Genomic DNA, 7,354 nt, shown 5'->3' with positions numbered 1-7,354 from the left:
ATAAAGAGTCGTATTAAGCGCTAGATGTTTTCGCAGATGTGGCACTAGAGGTAAAAATTCGTCGTAAAATTTTTGGCTTACTACTTATTCAAGCTCTGCTTTTATTTTAGCTTGAAAAACGGTGCTATCCATCCTTTCCTTTTGTTTGAAAGCATCACGCAAACACGATACAATCTTTTTTCTTCATAAATCAAGTATTCACAGAGTTCATGTGGCTATACAATTACAAGCGAATTTGAACAACTTCACTAGCATGTTATGACGCTAGCCAAAAAATTACAAAAGGCAATATTTCACACAAATGCCGCAAAATAAAGGATAATACTCAATACATGGCAAACCTTACGCTTTATTTATATCGTGATATTAATTTTCTCAAACTTATTTAAGGCTCACGACTTTTCAGAATTTATAAATTACAGAAAACTCTCACGAATGTTAAAATTACGTTTAAATTTAATCCCAAATCACAATAAGACTTCCTAAAATATGAAGCCACGTTGAACGTCGAGCATGTTACTCCGCGAATTATACTTTTATTAACACGTTGAGAGCCCTACTTATTTATAAGGTTAATCCTCCTCAGGCTACGAGATGTTTATATTCACTCGTATTTGAGTAAAGCAATGTGAATGTGAAGCGCACTATTAGCAGAATAAATAAATAGCAATTTGATTTGTGACAATAAAAATTAAGTAAATTTTAAATAAATGCTCAGTATTATTTAAAAAAAAATTTATTTTTCAGTTTCGTACCACATTTTGCACTGTCAGTTTCTGAAGTTTGACGCGGCTTAAACAGAAAGCTCAGTGTCAGTCTTCAATAACTGACGTGTTACGAAAATAGAGGCAACATTTATTCCATTTCTTAACTTTTGCTGGTGTAGCCAGTCTGGCAACTCTCATTCAACAAATACTATAAACCACAAGAAATATGGAAATAATTCGTTTTACACCTTAAGAAACAACTATTTTTTAACAACAAAGATCCAAAGTCAGCCAAATTCTGTTTTATTGGAAACTCAAATCACTATTTTTGAAAAGATTTGTTTGATTTTTGGATTGAGAATAATATTATAACGTTTTTGTCACCTAAATAAGAAACACAACAAGAAAGATTTCTCCATTTTATTTTATAATACAAACTTTTATTGTGCGCTCGGAATACAGTTTAAAAATTTCATATTAAGGCTATATTACAGATATATATTAATATAATTTTTTAAACTATTCACACTTTTTCAAGCCAGCTAAAATGCTATCTTCCTTTCAAGTTGTCCTAAAAAAGAAAAACGCAAAGATATTAAACACATGGTAAAGAAAAAATTGATATTAAAAGATAGACCAAAATGCATCTCAAAAGTATTAACATCAGCTATGCTTGCAACCAACGCCACCTATAGCTAAAAGCCTCCACGCGGTATCTTATAGGTAGGTCAATCAGACCACTATGAAAGTAAACCAGTTTACAAAATAGCCATTTAATTAATATCTAGTAAAAATAAGAGAGTGATAGCAAATATACGTCTAAAAAATTTTTTCAATTTATGAGTAAAATTGGTTTGTCTTATTTACTTGTCTACCACGAAAGATTCACTTCTCAAATATGTATACTAACTTTCTCTCCATTACTTTTAAAATTGAATTTGGTTTCATGCGCACCACTGGTTCTCTTTTTAAACACTCTGCGCGGACTATTTATAAAAAACGTGTGGGGGCTTTGGGATGTAGGAGGTGATGGGAAAATCTGGGTATTTTTGAAACAGTAATTTTGAAATTTTTCAAAGCTTGGACACTTTTACCGAAGATGCTACCTCTTCCGGTTTTCCGAAAGATTTTGTTTTCATATTTAAAGTGGTAGTGAAACCCATATGTTATTCCAATAATATTAAACTTTGTGAATTATAATAATAATTATATTATAATTCACAGAGTTTGATTACCACTCTAAATATACATAATTACAAGAAATACATAAACGCAAAGTGATCTTTGTGAAAGCGAATCTCAACCTGGTCAAAATATAAATAGATTTTTGAGTAAGATAGTTTTTCGGTAATTGTTTTACTACCACTTGGAAAATCCATTCTCGGGAAGAATTAATGTTCGAGGTTATATGTTTACAAATCTTTAATCGCTCATTGAAGTCTGAGTAATAGTTAATTTGCCATCAAAGAAGTAGAAATGATCCTCAAATTTGAATTGATGCCCTCATCTTCATCTGTAGTACTTGCCCAATGGCTCTGAGAAAATGACAATAATAGCATACCCGCCAACTTTTACGCATTTGGCGTAAAATTTTATTTCTAAATTTAAAATGGTAGTAAAATGTATGCTTTCTATACATTCCTAGTATTTATAAACTTATTTTATAATATTTTTTGACCATCACTATTTTTAAAAAAATTAATCATATATATTACTGTCGTGGCACTTTGCTTAAGCTTTTTCAACATACATCGCATGATACTGCCTAAAATTGTAATTTAAATTCCATTTTACGACCACAGAGGAAAAACGTCCTCGAAAGGACTAAAAGCTGGCAGGTATGTTATTGAGGACCCTCTTCGATTACATTACTATTTGTATGTATTCACGTTATCGATTTATTGTGGTGATCAAGAATGTTTCATGATGCCTTTTTAGAAGTTTGAAATACATTTTATGACAAAAATTTATTCACCACAATAATGATTTTGAAAAACCACTGAATATCTTGCTATTGTTAAAGAATTTTTTAGTGTAAGACTAGCATTTTCATGTTTTTTTTTATTCTTACATCAAAATTTTATTTGAATTACAAAATATTTTATTAAATTATAATAATTTTATATTAATACATTATTTAGACGAATTGTTTTAAATGTAATTGACTGTTTTACATTTAATCCATTTCGGACTACTGTTGAAATCAGGAGATGCGAGAGTATCTTAGATCTGTTAAAAGGAGAAATCCTATAAAACATAAATCTAAAAGAAAAAAAGTTGCTTTCCAGTGTTACCTACTACTCCTTTTCTAAAGGCAGTTTTTCTTGTCGCTTCAAAATATTACATCAAGGTCAACGAGACAGGCAATGGGTTAAAATTCGATTCATTGAATTACGTTTAGGTTGCTTAAAATGTGATTGACTGTTTTACATTTAATTTATTTCTAACTAGTGTTGCGAAAACATAACATTTTGTTTTGATGTAAAAAGTATCTTACGGATAAAAGTGGTGTCATTTAAGCACAGAATACTATATATTCTTTTGCTGGCTACCACTTTAATTTTTAAGTACTGACATAATATTCGAAGAGACCAACGTGGTCAGGGCAGCGGATAAAAATTTATGAGTGGTAGTATTTTTGATTTAGTAAATGCGATTTATAAGGTTTTTACTCATCACTACTTTTGCATAATTCTAAGGCTTGTGAGATATGTAATTGCAAAATTACATATCACACAAATGCAAAATTAACTGAAAATCTGCAAATTTTAGTTTGTAGTTCTCTACCGTTTTTTAAAACATTTTGCTAAATCCAGAGCAGTTGGCATCTCTGTAATTTCAGATCGAAATATAGTTATTATCTTAAAATTACCACGAACCTCTAGTCTTTACATAATGAATTTCAACATTTAAATTTTAGAACATTGCTACATTTTTTAAAATTTTTTTTGTGGGGGAGGGGGATAACTTTTGAAATAACCGAGGGCTAACGGGTTTATTTTAAAATAGTGTGTCAATGTAAGAAACGAAAATAATTAAGTTTACAGTAGCAACTTTTTTGAAAAACGCCTCCTCACTGAAGTCTTCAGAAATGCAATGAGTTGGGGGCATTCAAATATTGCATAAGCATAATTTAGGCAAATTTGTACTCGACCTTCAATCTTGTGGCAAAAACAAGCAAATTAAAAACTCCCTCCTATGCTTACTTGAGAAAGTGGCAACGCTCTTTCCTTCTGATTTTTGCTTTTATTTTTACCTTTGCTGTAGTATTCTAATTTTAAGATTAAATTTTGGTAAAGTAATTTTGTAATTTTGTTCAAACAAAATTTTCGTTTCTATACATTTTACAAAATTTTGAGTAGAATATTCTTTAGGAATAGTTTAGAAATTTTTTCCATTTATTTTCTTTTCCTGAATTCAACTTCAAGTCTAAATGAGAAATTTTTTGAGTATAATTTTTTGTTTCATTTTATATTTTGTTTTTTTAGAAATTATGCTCATAAGGCGAATTTTAAGCATTACTTAAATCCTTTTCCCCCCCTTGTTTGCAAAAATAAGAAAATCACAAATCTCTTTCTCCGTTAAGTGATTCCGTAATATTTGAATGGCCCCTTAAACACTTTGGGACCTAATTTTTGAAACAAAATGTTTATACTTACATTGTTTGTGTAGATTTTTCAAAGAAGTCTTAGGCACCGGAAGTACGTATGTTTTCCTAAGACATAAATATACTAAAGTCATCATCAAATTGTATAATATCACATTTGTTACAATTAAGTTATTTAACCCTTTAGCTGAGTAATTTCTTTTTGTCAAAATATTTTCGAAAATTGCATATTTTTCTATTACATATTTCAAATCCATATATATTTCAGAGTAAAAATAAATGAGAAATAGTTTTTTTTGGTACATAGAATAAGATTATAAAAAGATGTTATCGGAAAATTGAAATAAAAAAATAATCATACAAATGAAAAATTTGATTTATGATTTATTTTATGGCAATAAAAAGGTGAAACGTGTATAGTAATGAAAATATGTAAATACTCACAAAACATTTATTAAATATAAATTCTAATTAGTACTCGTATATGATTAACTTAAAAACAACTATTTTCAATGCGCCTAAGATCAGATTCAGGACTGCTATCAGTGTCGAAAATATTGTCAGAAATGTAGGTTATATCACTCGCGTAACTCTTCCTACTAGGCATTTTTGAGCTTCAAAATGAGAGCCTAAAATGCTGCAAAACATGTTTGTATATTTCACAGAAATATGGACAATTAACGCCATCTGCTAACAGAGATCTGAATAACCAGTTAAAAGTCATAATAAAGCCGAAATGAAGCCATGAATGGGAAAAGAGCGGGTTGCACAGTTATATAGACGGAAAAACGCAGCCTCACGGAAATCGCTACTTCTATATAGACCGTGAAAATCGCCGGTTACGCAGCAGGAGAATTAATATAAAGAAGAAATTTTCTAGAAAATATAATATTAATGTCCTTTGACTTTATTCAATTTAATTTGTTCTCAAAGATTTTTTAAAAAAATCATAATAGCGATACAATTACACTTATTAAGAGCATTAAATCAACCTTTTCGTTACTGCACTCCACTCCGCTGAAGTGATGCCGCTGAACAGAGCAGCTCGCCGCGAAGTGTGGGCATGGCATGCAAAGATTTCTTATTAAATTTTACTTTTGGAGCAAAAAAATACTTCATATCTAAATGAAATTCACAAGTAACTTCTTTCCATTTACAAGACTTTTTAAGCGCATTCAAAATATACTTCCAGCTGTATTAATCATATTTAATAGATCAGAGTTCGCAAATACAGGGAAAAAAAAAAACTAGTATTAATTTCTTAATAAGGACGCCACTTGCGATATAAAATTTATTTCCTCTCTCATACTCTCATATGTGGTGGTTATCTTAGTATCAGCCCCTGCAAGGGCTCTAACTAATTCATCTGAGTGGGAACTAATAATAAATCGCCGAAACGCAACTGAATGAAATTCCAAATTTTCCTAGTCCTAGTGTTTAGATTTTATTGGGCACCTGGGCCGCGAAGCGGCCCCTATCCCATTCATCTGGAATTTTTGAACAGTTTTGGTTGAGCAATGAGGTAAGCAGGCAATGGAGTTGCTTTTATGAATGTTTCAAGCTCTTTGCTTGAATAACTAAAAAGGAATCAAAAATAAATTGAGCAGCTTGTTCTAAACTGTGTTTGTTTGATTTTGGAGTTGTTCAGAATTGTATCAGCAAGAGTAAACGTTATTTTCAGAAAGGTTGATGAAATTATTTGTTTTGATAGTTATGATATGAGGCGTCGGAGGTGAAATGTGCAGCTATTGGTCTGCAGTTTTTATCGTTGAAATAATTTTCAAATTTAAAGATTTCATTAAAATTTGCTGTTTTACATTCTATGGCTTTATCGAAAAAATCTGCGTTTAGCTTGTATATATGCTGTGATAGAGTTGGTATTTTGAGGTCTGCATGTATATTGGTAAAATTTTCCACTTTCGTATCTACATATATTTACGTAGAGAAAATAAAATATTCTGGTAGCTACAAACAAAATATTATAAAAAAAATTGTATTATATTAAAACAACTTTTATATTTTTTCATGTGCGTATGAATCTTGTTTAATGAAATATTAACCAATAGCAGTTTGAAGCAAATTGGGGAAGTTACCAAACATAGAGTTTTCTTTAAATCAACTGAGGTAAGCAACAGCAAGAAATATCCTCTTGTTGCAAACAAGTATGAACTACCACTTTCTTTATACGTTTTTCTTTTTAATATAACCCACTTTTTGAGACCAGAAATGCATGTATGATACAATTGGCACCTAACTTTAAGTCCTGAAGCGTAACCCCAGGGATGCTACAGGAGAGATAAATGTAGAAAGTGCTGCTAACTCAATTCGGTCTTATTTGCTAATTCAGTTGTAATTAACACTGTGACTTACATTTCAAATTTTTCATATTTAAAACAAAACCATTCCTTGACTTCGCTTTGAATTGTAAACTGAAAACAGTATGCTCTAAAAAATCGCTAAATCGAATTTTCCTTTAAGGAATTTTTGAATTTAATTATAAATAATTTAATTAATTTTTGGATTAGTCAGCAATTTTTGCATTTTTTGTCACCCGTGGCAACCCTAGCCTACCCTAACACTTTGACGCAAAATTGTTGAAATCAACATATTTTTCATTTTTTTTTGTATTAATTTTGGTCAAAATGATTGAAAAATACTATAATTATCATTTCAATAATTTATGGTTATGAAATACAGAATGAAAATCCAGTCTCTTTCTTCTGCGTTAAAGGTAAAATCTTCCAACACGGCTCACTTACAATCAATAATTTTTCAAATTTGCACTTATTTGCCGTTCTTTAGATCTAAATGAAGCAGTTATTCATCATTGAATATATTTTAATTTGCAAAATCAATTATTGATAAATTTTAGAATATAAATGAAAAATTTCCCAAACATTTTTTATTCTATTTTCTATTTTACTACAAATATTATTCCGATGTCTAACAGATTATTTTAGTAACTATTAGACTGTTTTTCTCATTAATAATATATATATATATATATATATATAACAAAAATTAATTATTAGTAGCTATG

General features: G+C 29.8%; 1 long non-coding RNA gene across 2 annotated transcripts in view; it reads right to left on the bottom strand.

Moving 5' to 3' along the window:
- Positions 1-1,112: 1,112 nt before the first annotated feature.
- Positions 1,113-7,354, bottom strand: part of LOC107450576 (uncharacterized) — an 18,003-nt gene continuing 11,761 nt past the window's right edge. For both annotated transcript variants that reach the window (XR_001584954.3, XR_006224865.2), the window contains 2 exons: positions 4,367-4,422; positions 1,113-1,278 (listed from right to left, as the gene is read on the bottom strand). This is a non-coding gene — a long non-coding RNA (uncharacterized lncRNA). The remainder of the gene's footprint in view (positions 1,279-4,366; positions 4,423-7,354) is intronic.

Source organism: Parasteatoda tepidariorum, chromosome X2, assembly GCF_043381705.1.
Source record: "Parasteatoda tepidariorum isolate YZ-2023 chromosome X2, CAS_Ptep_4.0, whole genome shotgun sequence".
Taxonomy (NCBI): Eukaryota; Metazoa; Arthropoda; class Arachnida; order Araneae; family Theridiidae; genus Parasteatoda; species Parasteatoda tepidariorum.
Note: the sequence above shows the minus strand (reverse complement) of the source record. Positions and strands in the feature narration are given on the sequence as shown.